At 29.7% G+C, this 18,980-nt stretch overlaps 1 long non-coding RNA gene across 1 annotated transcript in view; it reads left to right on the top strand.

The window, feature by feature from the left end:
* Window positions 1–18,980, top strand: part of LOC142325851 (uncharacterized) — a 305,489-nt gene that overhangs the window by 158,400 nt on the left and 128,109 nt on the right. The window contains exon 2 of the long non-coding RNA XR_012756607.1: window positions 11,293–11,449. This is a non-coding gene — a long non-coding RNA (uncharacterized LOC142325851). The remainder of the gene's footprint in view (window positions 1–11,292; window positions 11,450–18,980) is intronic.

The following is an 18,980-nucleotide window of genomic DNA, read 5'->3' as shown; positions in this document are numbered from 1 at the left end:
ATGGCAAAAAACAAAATGTTAGTTAAATAATTTTTCACAATAAAAATCTTTTCTTCCTTGTTGAAAATCCTTTTTCTTAATAAAAAACACAGCTAACTAAAAAAACTGACTGTTCACAAAAAGGAATAGAAAATTATATCAGCTGATATAAAACAGCAACAATAGGTAGTGCTACCAACCTCATCATCCGAAATTATTTTATTAACTTTTCTAAAAACTATTTTGCTTGGGTTGCGTTTTAAAACGAATACCCAGTATTTCAACGGGTTTTATTCCAACACATATTTGTGAATGTTTGTTTTATTTTTATTCGTTCTGTAATTTTTCATTTATAATTATTATTTTATTAATATTACTGTTACGAAGCTTTAGGCATTTATTCCGGGTTTTTATTCATTATTTGAGGTAAATATTAAACTGGAAAACCTTTTTCGGTTGTTAATTAAATTTTTAATCGATAATCTGTTTCGATTGCTAAAGTAATATATTATCAAGCATTGTATTTTTTTTTAAAGTCAAATAAAGTACCTCAGAAAAAATTAATTAATTCTGTACTGTTAACAGAAACGTACTTTAATGTAAACACAGTTCTAGTCCAAAACCTACATTGAATTTTTATTTATAACAGTCTAATTTTTAACGTTTTAAACTTTTGAAAAACAATATCAGTTCCAGTGTATTTAATATTTATTAACTTTAGTCTTTGCAAAAAAGTTTTATCTTCGAAAAGAACACTTATAAAAAGAAAAGTTAGAATGGAAATTAATAATTTAAGAATATCTAACAGAAGTACTTAACTTGCGTACTGTTATAAAAATTATTAAATCTACTAGATATCTAACCTTATTATATTGCCTTCAAGAAATTTTAATTATAACATGGTTATAATTTTTATACCACGATTATTCTTGTATACAACTTTAAACTGGTGGAAATATATTCGTATACCATAAAAATATTATTTTAATTATTATTAACTCTTCTTGGTATTCTTTGTTTATAATTTTTTTTCTAATAATGAGATATAACTTCTGGTAAATTCCCTATGTGATCATACTTGTAAGTGAAATCGCAGCTGATCGATTGAAATCAATCTGTTAATTGGAGCTTTATCTTAGTTTTCTTGTGAATGTTGAAACTGGAAAAAATGAACAATTTTCAATCACAGGGGAGCTGAGAGAAAAAAAAAATCCTAACCTATTTTTCCTTGAGTATGGTTAGCAAAAATTATATTCTTCCTATTTGGAATATAGTTGTGATTAATACATATTTTCTTATTTAAAATAATTTATTTGTTGCTGAAGGAAACAAATATTTTGATAAAGAGAGTTTAAATAATGAAACAAATACCAGATTACCAAAAATAAAAATAGACACATTTTCTTCAGAAATTATTATAATTTTTTTGTTGTTATTTACTAATTTTTTTAGTAAAAGATGGATTTTTTTTCACTTCAAAGTTTTTAACTTTAATCAAAATCTTGACAGTTATCCATGCAAGAAAATATAACCAATTTTTTGGAACCTTTTAAACAAAGTTAACTTGAATTGAATTTAGTTTGCTTCTTTTTAAGTTACAGCATATTTTCAATTTGTAGTGCCTGTAATATTCAGTGATCTTTCTGCTAACTTGAAAGCCATCATCAGGAGTTAAAATATCAAATCGAAGTCAAAAATTAAACATCGTAAGTTAAAATATGTAAACAGTCATGACTGTCCGGTCGTAAGAGTATACTGAAGGCAAATAAATGTACTCTGGTGTATTAATCAAATCAAACGGAACTATTTTATCAAGGAGATAATTATTAGATTAAATTATTATTTTTTTTTATATTTATATTTAGTATGTTTTTAAGTAATATATCATATTTAAACATTTTTTTACATTAATTAAATTTTTATTATTACATTAAATATATTTTTCTAAATTAGAAGTACGAGGGTAAATCAATTATTATCCGCAATTTAGTTATATTTTTGTTTATGTTGGTAGTACTGTCGTGTTGCGTAGATGACGCATGCGTGGTTTAATTGTTATGTCTGTGCAGGTTTGATGCTGCTAAGTTAGTTCCATTATCGCTGCTCTGCCGTTAACCATGGCTGTTCCGCTTTCTGTTTGCACCAAAGAAGAGCAACGTTCAGTGATCCGTTTTTTGTGGTCGGAAGGTGTACCAGGGACCGAAATTCATCGAAGACTTTCGGTACAGTACGGGAACAGTGTGTTGCCGCAACGGAGTGTCTACGAATGGATTGCACAAGTGTTATGCACGACGATGGAGCCGGACGGCCGTTTACCGCCACAAATGAGAAAACATTGAGCGTTAAAACATTAAATGTGATACGATTTTTTTAGATAGACGAGTAACTATCGATGAAGTGGCACATCGTCTGCAAATTAGTCACGGTCCTGCCTACGTAATCATCCACAACAGACTTGGGTTTCATAAAGTCTGTGCAAGATGGGTCCCAAAACAACTCACACAGTTGCATAAACAAACGCGCTTGGACATCTGCCAAAAACATTTGGATCTCTATGGTAATGAACGGGACATCTTAGACAGAATCATCACTGATGAAACATGAATCCATCATTACGAGCCGGAAAGTAAATTGCAGAGTATGTAATAGAAACATCCAAATTCGCCCTGCAAAATAATATTGAAGACCCAACCATCCGCACGAAAACTGATTCGTACGGATTTTTGGGACTCACAAGGTCTAGTACTGGAACATTATGAGGAAAGGGGCACGACAAATAAACAGTGCGCGTTAGTTAGTTGCTTATTGCCAAGCTGAAGCCTGCAATTCTGCAACGCTGAAGCAAACGCCGAGGACTGCTGTCGAAAGGTGTTGTGTTGTTGGAAGACAATGCCTGTCCACATTGCTGAAACGCTCTAGAAATTCAACTTTGAAGTACTGGCTCGTCCTCCGTATAGTCCTGATCTTGCCCCTTCTGATTACCACATGTTTGGTCCACTCAAAGAGACATTAAGGGACCGTCGATTTACCTCGGATGAAACAGTGAAAGAAGAGGAGCATTTCTGGCTCGCAGCTCAACCGAAAACCTTCTTTTATGAGGGGATCAGGAAGCTTGTGCAACTATGGACCAAGTGCGTTGAAATGCAAGGGGGCTATGTTGATAAATAATGTACATGTAGATTTCCTATTTGTATTTCAATAAAATTTATAACTACATTGCGGATAATAATTGACTTACCCTCGTTTGATATTTATAAGAAATGTCTAAGTTTCTCATGAAATTATTATGATTGTATGTACGACCGTATTCGTATTCTATTATATGTTTGGCAAGGTTAGAGTTTTCTGGTGTGTTATTTTTAATACTATTTGTGTGCTCTTTTGCACGCATGGAGAATTTGGTCGTACCCACGTATATCATGTCGCAATCCTCATAAACAAGACTGTATACTCCTTGATTACCAAAAACAAAGAACCAGGCGTATACAGTCTAGTTTGTGAGGATTGCAACCTGCAAAATCAGACGATGAGTTTGGAAATGGGGGAGCCTTTTATCAAAAATAAAATATCGCTATAGCTTTCTTATTTAGTAAAATATCGAATTCGTTTAAAGTTCCTACTATTCTTTGGATAAGAAGGGACTAAAACTTATATAAATGAAGTTTTTTGATATCACCAACCATTAGCCCAAGGGGTGGAAAAAATGGGGTTTCGAAGACAAAAAAAATCATACCTCCCTTAATAGGTACAGAATCGAATCTGTTTAAAGTGTCGTTAGTCCTCTAAAATTTACCTAAAACCTTTGTCAGAAACAATTTCTTATATGTCCAACCCTTACGGCAAGGGATGACCAAAATATTGCTGTAATTGTATCCTAAACGTGTGAAACATTTTTTCATATGCAACCATTGCCGTGTTGAGTATATTTGATATTTTTTTTAACTTTAAGTTTGAAATATTTTTTATCACCTACTTAGCACCGGTGAAATCTAGCTAGCTCCGCCTTCCGGCGTGCCGAAAGGGATTTTTTTAATTTAAGACTTTGATTTAACATTTTAATTCCTGATGATGGCTTTCAAGCAATCCGAATGATCCAGAGAATATTTCATTGTGCTAATTTTAATAATTAATATTATTTAATGAAATGAAATAGTTATCGATTTGGATCCATTGCTTTCCTGTAATTTTATATTGATGTACATTATATATTTGATATACAATATTACTAAAAATTGCTTTCAGTATGAAGTAAAAATGCTACCTCCAACTTAAAGTAGAATAAAAGCGGAATAAATACATAAATATTAAATTAGTTTAACATATTTTTTATCACCAGATAATTAATTCCAATCTAATGTCGGTGTAAGATTTCTCAATATTACATATCTGTTTATTTATAGTTTAGACGATTCTTTGTAATTTTCTTAAATTTTTAAAAGCGGTTGAATAAATTATATTTTACGTTACGTATGGATTATATGTTAAGATTATAAATTATTTTTAATATCCAAATTTTTTTTTCATTATTCTCCAAATTAAATCGTAATGTGAGTTCCATTATCCTGTTGGATTGCAGATGATTAAAAAAGGATTCACTAATTGCAGTTCATTTATATATTGGTGTTACATGATGGTTTAATCAGATAAATCATAATTACCTCCTCAGAGTTTCACAATTAAACTAGTAAGTATTTAGTAACTATTTACCTACGTTTAAATATCGTGTTTATTTCTAATATTACGTACGATTAACAACTTTGACTCTCAGTTTCATCTAACTATGGATCTGAAAATCTTCAAATGTTAAAATTAAGTTAGTGCAGCAAACCGGACACCAATTACTCTTTACTTCTCCAACAACTTTACGAAGGTTAACTTGGTAAAGTCTGATTAGAACACTGGACTCATGTTTAATTAGTTTCCTAACAAGTATTAAGGTAGCCTATTATTTAATAATTTACGGTGCTACTATAAATTGCTGGTAGTATAAAATAAAAATCCTGCCTTCAAATTCGGTTGATGACTAATTAAAATTATTATAATTTATTATTATATTATATTATTATTATTTTAATTATATAATTAAAATTATTTTAAATTAATTTAATAGTAATTATATTTAATCAGGTTTTGAAGAAAAATAAAGGTATATTTAATGTATTATATTTAAAATATAGAACATTTCAAAATGAAATTAATAAATAAATTCTGCAGATTTTTTCTCTATTTACTACATAAACACGAAAATTTTGTCGGTTCTATCCGTTTGCAATAACATCACGCGAGAACCAACTGACCGATTGCTTTCAGATTTTTAGGATACATTCTTTAATCCCAGGAAAAGATTTCAGTTGTACATATCTTGGGGATGAAGTTGTGAATTCTTCCACTTGGATGACGACCTAATACCGTTTTTGATTTGGTTTAAAAATAGTAAATTATGCTGTTTTTAACATATCCTATTTCAGCTTTCTCTCTAGCTTGATCCCATCCCAAGATATAGGAGTAAACATCTTAGAAATCTTACAAACACGTTTACTGCAGTGGGATCATTTGCGTATGTGTGCATATGCCGTTAACGAGACCAGGATTTTATTAAAGCACGTTGTGTTGAAGGTATACGGTAGTTACCTGTACAATATTAAAAAAAAAAACTGTTCAATTGACCTTCCCTCTTTTATTCATTTGAATGTACTGAGGAATTCTTCGAAAAACAAAAAAGACAGAACTTGGAATGAATACTGTAGAAATCGAAACGTAAACTTTAATTTATTTTACCAGGTGAATTAATTACATTCAGGTACCTAAAACATACCCACCGGGTTGGTCTAGTGGTTAACGCGTCTTCCTAAATCAGCTGATTTGGAAGTCGAGAGTTCTAGCGTTCAAGTCCTAGTAAAGCCAGTTATTTTTACACGGATTTGAATACTAGATCGTGGATACCGGTGTTCTTTGATGATTGGGTTTCAATTAACCACACATCTCAGGAATGGTCGAACTGAGAATGTACAAGACTTCATTTACACTCATACATATCATCCTCATTCATCCTCTGAAGAATTATCTAAACGGTAGTTACCGGAGGCTAAACAGGAAAAAGAAAGAAAAGGTACCTAAATCGTACTTCAACAATACAAAAAAATGATAAAACGAACGGAAATCTGTAAGATAAAAGAAACGGAAATTCCTTTCGGATATTGACGTCAGACAGTGGTCCATTCAAACTATCTTTCTGCTTAATGCAGATTTTTGATTATATTTCTTTATTTTTTTCCTCTGTAATTTAAATTTTTTTGCATGAATATTTGGTAAATGTATGAACAGAAATATTACTCTAAAAGGAATAGAAGGTCTTTTCATTCATGATCCAGTTATTTTTTCTTGTAATTGAAATTTCTAGCATCAGCACAGACGTTTTGCAGAAATACGGTGGATTTTAGGTAAAAATCTCGTAAGATTTATGAAATAGTAAAGTGCTAAGGTAGATCTGTATTTTTTTTTTAAGCAAATGAAGATGTAGATTTAGTTAAACCTACAAATTTACTGCACTGAAAACAAACGAATACTGAAAACTCCAAACATACTTAAAAAACACAGTCATTTTTTTATACGTGGTACCAACGCGTAATTCCTACAACTTATCCAATCAATCGATGAGTCCACCGGCCTTTTGTTGACATGTCCCACGCCATCTGCCACTCATCCATCATCGTTTCGAAAGAATCTCTTCCCCCTGGTTGTTCACCTTTGTTCTGTGGCCCGTCAGTTGCTACAGAGGAACCACACCAGCGATTGCCAACACAGCATCGGTCGAAACGGAGTTGTAAGACGCCGCCACCCGCAGAGGAATTCGTCGTTGTACCCCTTCAAGGAATTGGCGGTTACGCTCAACCTTCATGGTCCTGCGCCATACCAAGACTCCGTAAAGCAACACGGAGACTACTACATGGGTGTAAAGCCGCCGGTTAGAAGTACGAGGTCCAGCCACCCTCCCTGAATCAGACGCTGAAAACGAATATGAACTCAGGATCTTTCTCACCCATTATTTTTGAAAAATATTTAAGTTTTAATTAAAGGAATTTTTTTCATTTTTCAACGTATAGTTAGCATTTTAAGCTCCTATATTGTATTTTGTTAGCACATTTTTTGTTGTTTAACTTTAACGTAATTTGTAAGCTTTAAATATACAATACAAGACAAATAATTAAATTATATTATCGTCACATATTATGACATATGTACCTATTGTTTGGCGTGAACCATACGATCTCACGTAACTGATTTTTACTTTTGTTTAACAAGTGTGTCTGGAATTTCTAAAAAATCTAAACATATTGTATAATATCCTTCATTGCAATGTGCAATCAGGCTTGTACCTCACAGTAAAATTATTCCAGTTCTTGAGCCACCTGTGAATCTGTTTCGAAAGCAGCGATGAAAATCAGGCTGTACTGTACAAGACAACAATGATTTTGATTCTGAATTATCTTCCAGTAAGCCACATCTTATATCACAAGGTGAATTAAATGACTCGGTTAAGGATTTAAATTTATCAAGAAATCAAGCTGAACTGTTAGGATTAAGACTGCAAGGTTGGAATTTACTTCAAAAAAATACAAATATTTCGGGCTTTCGAAGCCGACAAAAAGAACTTTCTCAGTACTTTATTGATGAAAACAATTTGGGTTATTGCACAAATATTGATGAGCTTATGTTGCACTTAGGACAAGTTCATAAACTTGAGGATTGGCGCCTTTTCGTAGATTCATCCAATATAGTTTAAAAGTGGTTCTACTACACAACGGTAACAAATATCCTTCGATAACAATCGTTTAAGGTATTAATTTTAAAGAGACATACGATGTGATGAAAGACATTCTTGAAAAAATAAATTATAAAAAACATATCTGGAACATATGTGATGATTTGAAAGCTATTTTGTTAGACATGCTATACTCAGTACAAGTGTTTTCTTTACGAATGGCACAGCCGAGCTAGGGATAAACATTATGTTACCAAGGAGTGGAAGAAACGAGACAACTTAACTCCAAATGGGAAAAATATTTTTCACGAGTCCTTAGTTGAACCCAAAAAAAAAATTTTACCCTCTCCTTATCAAACTAGGACTAATGAAAAATTTTGTAAAAGCAATGAAAAAGGATAGTCCCGGATTTTTGTACATCAGGCAGAAATTTCCAAATGTAAGTGAAGGAAAAATTAAAGAAGGAGTATTTGTTGGTCCTCAATAAAGAGAGTTGGTCAAAGATAATGTATTTAACTAGATGTTAAATAATGTAGAAATTGCAGCTTGGGCTTCATTTCAAAACATTTGCAAAAAACTTTCTCGGGAAACAAAAATCCAACCACGATATTGTTAATCAACTTCTTAGTTCATAGAGAACTAGGATGTATTATCTCTTTAAATTACTTTTGTTCCACTCACCTCCGGATTTTTTCCCGTACAACCTCGACGAACACGGTCAACGTTTCCACCAAGACATTTCGGTGATGGAAAGCCGCTATAAAGAGATATGGAAAACTAACATGCTAGCCGATAACTGTTAAGACATTAATTCGGGATGTGCCTGAGGCTAATTCCCGAATAAGTAAAAGAAAAGCATCAGTGAAATTATTCTAACACAGGTATGGCCATGCAAAATTATAAATTTTACAGATTTTAATTATATTTTCTCTTAATTTTTTTTGAAGAGTAATTTATTTGAAACCAAGGGTGATAGCGTCAGTAACGCTTGGTATGGTAAGCGTTAAAAGGAGACTTGGCTGCCCAAGAACCCGTTGGCTTGAAACCATCAAATTTCACACAGGTATGGCCTTCATGGCCATACCTGTGGCCATTAGTTGTTTCATACAACTGAAAGAAGCAGTCGGTGACAGAAACGGATGGAGAAAACTCGTCCATAGAATTGCGGATCACGACTGAACGGATGACAACAAGTTTGGTTTTTGGTTTTGATAGTCCAAAAGTTTTTATGTTAATTATTTCAACTCCCATTAAAATTATGTATCACAACTATCTTCTTTTCAATTAAAATTATTGAGTCGCCCTTGAAGGTTACCGTATGGTCGTCTAATATCGAAAAATAGATTGATTTGAGGTGCGAGCATTTGCTAAATTCAATTTTTTATATTTAGCGGTTGAAAAATTACGTACGAGTTGCTATATTTTATTAACAATGTATATGTATATTATATATATATATATATAAATTATTGTTCAATACTTTTTTCAATACGTGCGGTAAATGTTTCATAATATTTTTTTAAAAAACCAATCCGTAAAATTGCAATGTTAATTTTTTTTTCATAAGTACTGATGTTAGACAGTAAAAACCGTATTACTTTATATAAATTGGCACTAATCCAGAATGGATCTATCTCTTTCTTAGGGGCTGTAGTCGTGACCGGCCGTCAGATGGAAGGATTTGGAAGAGATGGCGTACTGTGTGGTAGCATCTGCTGCTCTTCTCTCTTCTTTATTTCATTCCCCCCTTCTTAAATCTCACAGAACATACATACCCGTTCACACTTTATCCTTTAATGGTATATCCCACGTTCAAGCAAGTAACAAGCAGTTGTCGATATTTCGTCACGTTTGATTTTTTTTTTAATCTTACGGCTGATGTGCACCGTAATAAATTTTACAGTTATAAATTTGATTAAAATGTACATTATATGTATATTAATAATATAAATGTATATCGTGATTTTATAAATATATACCCATCATTGTAATTAATTATTAACTTATTTTATCCGTTTTTAAGTATATAATTTAGAATATTTCATTAAAATATACTTATTTTTATTCATATTATCCTAACACAAACATAACACGAACAAAACAACTGATTTAATATCAATATCGTTATTCAGAAAACAACAGATTTCGTTCTTAATGTAACCGTGTGCATACACTTACATTGTTTCGTTTCAGTTTTGCAGCTCCATTCGCCTACAAAGTTTTATAAACATTCTGTAAAAAAAATAATTTCATATCATTCAATTTTAAATCAAAATCTTTTATTTGTTATCATACTAATATGGAATAGACGTAATATTATCAATGTATTTAAATTGGAACAAACATATTAATATTATAACTGTGCATTAGAAGTCGCAAATCGGAGGCTCATAATTTAACAAAGATTAAGTGAAGAAAGATTTTTTTCAGATAATTTTAAAACAACAAAACAGAAATCAAGTGAAGGAACCTAAATTAATCTTTAGTAATCAATAACAGGATAAACAAAAAAAAAAACTGAAAAAAAAAATTATTCTACACATAATATAATTTATAAATTTATTCTTTCTTGATTTAGAATAATTTATAAAAAATATATTACAGATTAAATTAAAATGTATTTTGTCTCGTAAACTATTAAGGTACATTAAATACAAAATTAATTTAGCCGAAGGTTCTGCATATTTGGAAGCGTTTTTAGGTAGTTTGAGGTTTAACATAGAAACTCACACTTAATGTCGTTCAACAAACTTTTGATATAAAAGTTTATTCTAAAACCGGTTTGGACATATGCCACAATATATGGGGCACGACGTGCAAAAGTAACGTTGAGATTGCACAACGTTTTCAAAATAAGTTTGTGAGATCCATTGCAAAGGCACCGTGGTTCGCTTGGAACGAAGAAATTCACGATTATTTGGATTGTCTTATGTTCGTGATGACATTGGGTTAAGTTACAGACAGCGTTATGCAGTCATGTGAACTTTCTAGCGGTTAATCTCCTAGACAGCAGTGATGATGTCCGGCGACTGAAACATCAGCACATACTGAACTTGGGATATCTAAGTGACACTTGAACTGGTTCGGTGTCAGACATGCGATAAACGTTTTTACAATGCCGTAGTGAGGAGCCTAGCGCCCTTCTATGTCTTTCTGTGAACTCGTTATGTTACTATTGCGTTTATCAATATCAACTGTTTAATAATGTTCTGGAATATTTTTTGATTTAATTTTTCATTAGTGATATATTGTTTCTATTGTGATATATTGAATCTTTGTGATCCCAGTTAATGCAAACGTGTTCATTTATGTAGACTTTTTTTATTATATGTAGTTTATTTATGTTTGTAAGTTTGTTTGGAGGTGTTCGCTGGAAATCTCTCTTCGCGAGCTTCTTATCATGCAATTTATTTGCGGTTCCTTAATCGGAACTATTTGTAAATCCACAATCTGTGAGACAAAATAATATTTATTTTAGTGTTTACCTCAGGAAAAATTAAAATAGATATATTCTATTAGAGCTTCAACTGATGTTTTTACTTTAATTTCAGGAAATCTTGTTAATGAAATTTTGAGAACCAAGAGGACTATTACGCTTTGTGGGTAAACGAAAATCGTTGGCTTTTGATGATTTCCAGACATGAGAACTTCAAATTTAGATTATTACTGCAGTATACACTAGTAATGGATACACTATTCGATTTAAATGTAAGTAACATTTAAAATATCTTTACATTCTGAAAAGTTATGGAATACGTAATTCATTTCCTAAAAGTACAGTTTTATTTTGTTATCGATTCGGAAATAAGAAGACTCAATCTTATGTGGTAAAAATGTCTAACTTATTAGACAAAAATTTTTAGTTTATTTTCTACCAATTTAAGTTACATAACAGAAAATGGTACAAAACAAAAATATCAGGATATATTAGTTACATATAAGGTTAGTATGGTATATTAATAAGAAGCTCAAACGATGAGTTATCCTACTCATAATTCTTCCACAAGGTTCAAACTGCTCTTATGAATATATATCTGATCTTTCTAATAACTAATAGTAAGTTATTTTACGTATTGAATTCTGTACGAAAATTTGAACAATCCCAATTTTTTTTTTTTTAATCTGTTATTTTATGTAAATTAAACTACTTGTTTTTTTATATATATATTATTTTTGGGTTAAAAAAGATTTCTTCAAAGAATTGCATTTCTGTTGTTTTATTTCTCATTTGTCTTTATTTTTATCTTTAGGGTGCGGTCTACTCAAAAATGTCGTTAAGTTATAATAGTACCGTATTTCTGAATATTTCGACATAAATATTTATACTTAAAAAATTAAGAATTTAATTATAATTACTTATTAGAAGTAGTATTTACTTTTAGTCATACATGTAATTAATATGGATTATCTGAGCTAATTGATTGATTATATTTATAAAAGTATGACTAATTATTAAATTATTGTGCAGGAGCATTTTAGTTTTACAATTACAATATATGAGTATATTCGAAATTCTTTACGTCATTAACACATAGAGAATTATTTTTTATCTGTGCAGTTGGGTAATAAATAAGACTAAAATAAATGTAATGAACTGTGATAAAAAGTGTAATAAAAAAAAATTAAATAGTAAAATAGGAATACTCTATAAACCAAAATAGGGGAGAGAATTCTTTTGTATTTGTCCAAGTATTTATAAAAAGAAAACTGGCACCAAGAACGGCTTTAATGAAAAAAAGAAGTCTGCTAGTGCCTAATAATTGTAAAGAAATTGTTCCAAAAAGTTATGTGAAGTGAAAACTTTATGGTTTTTAAGAATGGACAAGAGGATAAAGAAGAAGTGAAAGTAAAAGAAATCTTTGAAATGTGTTGGAAATCTACAAAAGTAAACAATAGTTAGACAAAGTTTGAACTGGTGTGGTCTTAATAATAATTGAAGGGAAGATTTTGTGTTAAATCTTGAAAAGAGAACAATTGACAGACCGGACGTACATTAAGATTTAATTATTTCGATGATAGAGAGTTGTATAAAAGTTAAATTATGTAAAAAAGATAAATATTGGATTATAGAAAACAGATAACTGACGATTTAGAATGTAGTCATTCTAAATATTTTTAAATAAGTTAAAAAGATTAGCATAGATATAGGAAACAGCAAGCGTAAAATTAAGTAAGGCAAAAATAAAATATCGCACAACGTATTTTTGAAGTTATAAATGGTTGACTTTTTTACCTGATAATCCATTCACGATTTCTATAGTTAGTTTTGCATTGTGCATTTCATATTTTGTAATGTATTATAGTTTAGAAAAGGGAATATGCAATATAATATACTACGATAATATTATTAATAATATACATTATTATATGTGAAATATATAATCTACTATAATTATATGAATAATTCAAATTTATTTAATATAGGTAAATTTGAAATCTATTCCAATTTAAGGATATAATCTTATATATATATATATATATCAATTCAGTTATCAATCGGTTATTATTTCCTTCCGATTCACTTCTCCACTATCGTACAGTCTATATAACTTAACTACATTTACTCTTTTTCAAATTTCTCAATATTTTTTATCGTGATATGTATATTAATAAAAATTCTGATGTGGACATCACATGACTTCCTTGTACGCCTATTAATTACATGTATTTTTTATTACATTTTTTAAAATTATTATTTATTGAAATTTTTTTTTTACAATCACAGGTTAATTATTAATAAATCAATATATTTAAATTTAAAAAAAAAGTTAAAAATAAAAAAAGGAAATTTAGTCGGATTTTCCCCGATGAGCCTTCTCCTTATAAGATCAAAATATTTCATTAATTATAGCTTTATTGGGCTATAACTCTGGAACCAATGAAAATAAGTACCACTTATGATATATTGTTGAAAAACTCTCAATGACAGCTTATTACTGCAGTTAAGAAAAAGTCAAAAATTCAATTTTTTGAATTTTGGACACGTTTGGTTTAGTCAATTGCAATCGAAATTGGAGGTGCACAACTAGATGTTACAAAAGTCCTAAATCCAAAATTTCAAAATACTAAGGCTAATCCTTTTTGAATTATGCAAGATGCATACGTATGTACGTAAAAAAAACATCCAGGGATTTTATTTCAAGAGTTTTTTTTGTATTTCTATTTTTATATTTTTGATTTTTTTTTCTACTTCCTGAAAACCCTTAAATTTCCTGTATAAGTTTTTCTTTCTATAACTTGTTCCTTTTAAATACCCATTTTTTCTGCATCATTTTAACTTCTTTTATCCATTTACAGATCGTTGCGGGATTAGAATATAAATGTTCTAAGATTTTCTAATTAATCTGTTCTTATACATTCAAATTTGATATCCATAATATATTACTTTTTTTTCTAATTTTATCTGATAACTTCTCATTTATTAAATAAATCTTTTGTTATTTTTTCTTAAATCCCTCTTCTTATTTTTTATATCCTTCTTTTTTTAGGTCCGAAAATCTCAGAATTCTTCTTTCTTTCTTTTCCAATTCTATTTTTCCTTTCCTCGATAAGGATAAACAATTCGCTTCGCGTAGCCATTCCGGTTTTGTAGACTTTCTTTTATTAGTGTACTTATAATTTGTTAATTAGAATGCTAGTAAGCTAATTCTATTTTTCTATGATCTGATTTTGTTAGAATCTGTGCCCAGTTCATTTTTCTGGATTATTTTCACTAAATATTTAAAATATTCTACTATATGGATCCTGCCAGATTTTTTTGTTTGAATCTGTTAATGAGGTTTTTCTATTGGTCTTAAATTTACTTTACTCGGAGGATATTTACAAGCTAGTTTTTCCTGGAATCTCTTTTACTAAGTTCCTTTATGCAATCGCTGTTTCTACATTATCTGAAAAAAATCTCTAGATCATCTGTAAACATCAGACAATTGATTCCAAGGATTTAATTTTTATACCCCAATTTAATCTGTTTACTGTAATTTTTTTCTTCTAATCTCTTCTACAGTTATTATGAAAAATGATTAAACAGTAAAAGGTTACCTAGGTTTCATTTCTGGAGATGAAGGTGATTATGTTGAAATTTATTTTATTATTATTTTTTAATCATTTATTTTGTTATTTATTTTATAATAATTTTACTTTTTTTGATTTATTTTTTTAGATTTTTTAATAATCTAAAGTTTAAATAAACTAAAAAATGTTTTAAAAAATTCCAAAAATCGATGTTTTTAAACTTTGATTGGCTCCCCTACCCCCAATATTGCACCCAAAGTATTTTTATTTATTTTTTTGCTACTTTCACTACTTCTATGCTTAAGAAGATATAAAAAAATATATTTAACTAAAAAATACGCGGTAAATAGAAAAATATTTTTTCTTTCGACTTTTGGGGTAGGAGAAATTTTAGGGCAAATTATTTTTAAAAATGGTAAGATAAGCATGCAAGCATGTACTGAGCTTTTTATAAAGTGGGGTTTTATATGCAAAGTTTATAGAAAATTGAGATCCCCAAAGAAACTATATACCTCAATCTCTGGAGATATTAACCCGAAATTTTAATCAATAAATTTCCCCATATACACGAGTTTGTGTGTTAAATTTCATCAACATCAGTTTATCCAGTCAGAAGTAATTATTCTTCAAACAAGCCAACACACGTACATACGTGCTTACGATCATTACACCCCTCCACTTTTTTTGTCTTTTGTTGTCCCTGGGTCATAAAACGTCGAAAAATGCAAAAAAAAACCAATACCACATTTTTTGACATTACCATACTTACCTTCTTGAAGCACAGCTCTAGAGTTATGATACCAGGAAATTAAAAAGTAATTATTTTTATAAACAATGTAACAATTAATTTACGTTTGCGGCCAAATTTAAATATTCTGTTGATGACATCTTGTGTGATTAAAGACCACTAACTTTCTTCGAAAATAACGCTATTTGATTTCTAATCAATCGTTTTGACTAAACTGAAATTTACATTGTTTCTGTAGGAAAATTATCCTAACTTTTTTTTAATGAAAATTTCCACTCTCTATGATATTGCTAAAAATTTATTTTAATTCTGCACATATAGTAAAGCAAAGTATTTATAGACGTTTTTATCCCTTATTATGAATGGAAATAAATAGAGATTTGAAAATCAATCATATAATGTGTAAGTTGCAAAAAGTACGATAAAAACGATTATGGACTGCAACTATAATAAACATTACGTTGAATGTGTATTCCTTTTTTATTGTTAGGTACAGTTTGATGACTGAGGCTCATCCATTCTTTAACCTCGTAATACAATTTGTCAACACTCAGTTTCGACATTGCAATACCTTTCCACTGTGACAACTAAAATATTGTTTTCTTGGGCTGGCAGGCTTGTGGTATATTACCAATCAATACTACTTGGCATATATCTTTATATTCATTTTACATTTTCTTGGCACTACATATTTTCCTTTTTGCCGTGACAATAAATATTTTTTCAAAAAAGAATTTATTTTTATGATTTGTTACCAAAAATAGATTAAAAATAGAAATTTTTTTAAAACGTATTAAAAAATCAAAGGAATGTAAAAAAGTAAACGATCTAGAGTTTTTTCTTGCTGTTAATGCAAATTAAGGTAATAACATTTTTGAGTAAAAAAAATTATGAAAACACTATCGTATATCAAACTTTATTAAAGTATATGCATATGTATGTACAAACAAAAGTACAACTCTTGATTTGTATTTTAATTAACATCTTCGGGCTGACCCAACATAAATTCTTCTAAAACGGCTAAAAAAATTCGTATATATAAGGCAATGATGGCTATTTTTGGACAAAATTTGAAAACGGGGAGAAGTAGTCTTCCCCATTTGGAATTTTTTACTTCTTATACAGTAGTCGTAAAACTCTTTAAGCTTTAGTACAATTAAATTACTTATTAAGTTATTTAAAATTCCAAATTTTTAAATCACTAGGATTAAGGATTGGAGGATAATTAATATTATTTGTATACGGTTTTTATTCCATATCTTGAAAACCCGTTTACTAAATTAGCTTAAAATTTGGCATAAATATTTGGCTTTATATACAGAGTATAACACGTAGTTCCCCCGGTACTTTCATAACTTATTCTACTCCTGAAAATAGTGGAAAAATGTCACATAAATATATGTCGTAAAATGCTTTGTTTGCGAGTTGCGACTATTGAAAGATATCGCTTGGATTTCAGCTAATCCGATTAAATGAAGTGGTAAAGAAGATTTTAGAACATAATTAAAGTAATCTGTGATATCTTATGGTTTTTGATCTGAAAAAAGTCGAATAAAATAGGTCTAAGAACCGAATCAGCAGTAGTTTTTTTAGAAATCTAGGATGAAAAACCCTGACCTTTATTTTTTACGTACAATAATTTTGTTAAATAGGTAATAAACACATAGAACTTTTAGACAATTTAATTCTAAACAAAATGATGTAAGATAAGTTGAATAAAAAAAAGAAGGTTAGAAAAATTATAATTTTATTCAGATACAGCACATTATTAAAATTGAAGAAAAATACTTATTTAATGTAAAGAAAAACAAATTTTTTATTGATGATGGAAAAAATTTGTGAAAACAAACTTTTCTGTTAAAAATAGCTGTTAAAAAATTAAAAAAAAAAACGATAAAATTACACAATTTTCTATTTAAAAATTTATTTTTAAATAAATAAATAAAAATTATTTATAACGTAATTTTTTACTGAGAGAAATTCAATAAATTATTTGAAAAATTATTATTATTATTTCAAAGTTGGCAATAAAATAGCAACAGATCAAAAATTAGTAATATTGTATTACTTTTAAATCATTCTGTAAGGAACATTAATTATATCAGCTACAGTGAACTGTGCTGTTGTTAGAGAACGTTTTCTGTGAATTTTAGTTTGAACGTGACGGTTTAACTTTTAAGTAATGCCAAACTTATTTACAAAAGAGGAATTCACTGATATGGTATTCATTTTTTCCAGCGCTATGGCGCGCCTCCCAATTCTCTTGCGCCATTTCCACTCACGTAAATCATCATTTCCCTGAGAAATACATCGGTCGTGGAGGTCTGCATTCTTGGCCACCAAGATCGCCTGATCTGACACCTTTAGATTATTGCTTCTGAGGATGGATGAAAAAAAATTGTATACCAAAGTACATTCTAGTGAGGAATTAATTATCCGCTTTATGGATACGTCTTAGCAACTTAAGGATAACCCTGGACCTAAAGAGAGTAACAAAAGCAGTACAGAAGCGTGTCAAGAAATGTGTTGAAAATGGCGAGGTCTTTTTTGAACGTTTATTGTAAACTGGTACATATTGTACCGGTACGTAAACTAGCCCTTGGTGTAGTACACTGTTTCTAAATAAAATTTTAATTTTTCTTTGGTTAATCCAACGTATCATACACTATTTTGTTTAGAATTAAATTCTCTACAAGTTTTTTTTAAAGTTTTATATTTATTTACTTTTATATATATTATTATCACAAATAATCAAACATAAATCTGGGGTTATCACTCGAGATTTCTTAAAAACTAATGTAGATTCGGTTCTGAGACCTAATTTATTCGATTTTTCAGACCAAAACTATAAGAAGTTTCTAATTCTTCTCCTAAATTGACGTCCTAAAAATTTCAGTACGACCTCATTTCACCGTAATAGCTGAAATATGAGGAAAACCTCATTAACTGTAACTCGCAAACGAAGCATTTTACAACATATGTTTATATGAAGTTTTCCATTATTTTCACGAGTAGAACAGGTTATGAAAATCTCGGGAGAATTTCATGATGCACTCAGTATATATCCCAGTTCTGGTCTAATTTGTGACACTATCGGAAAATTGAGTATGATGGTACTCTTTATTCCCCCTCCCCTTGCCCCGAGAGATATTTTCGAAACCTGAGTTAGGGATTCAGGATAACAATATAAACAAAACGTTCATATCAAATAACTTATCTCTGTTCATTTTCCTTCTGTCCGCTATTTTGCGTTATTTAAATAAAAATGTATTTCCTAAGAACGGATTGAAATGTTTTAACAAAATTTGATGTGTATAAACCCAGTAACATTTTGTATAAAATAAATGAGTTTTTTAATCGTAAATATAATTAATTTAAATAAAATTTTTAATCGGTAATAGCTCTGCAAGCATTATTTTTGAGAAATTACGTGTTATTACATAAGAAGTTTAAACCTTTTATTATAAACATAAGGTTCTC

This window comes from Lycorma delicatula, chromosome 5 (genome assembly GCF_047948215.1).
Source record: "Lycorma delicatula isolate Av1 chromosome 5, ASM4794821v1, whole genome shotgun sequence".
Lineage (NCBI taxonomy): Eukaryota > Metazoa > Arthropoda > Insecta > Hemiptera > Fulgoridae > Lycorma > Lycorma delicatula.
The sequence above is the reverse complement of the archived record's forward strand: the minus strand, read 5'-3'. Positions and strand labels throughout refer to the sequence as shown.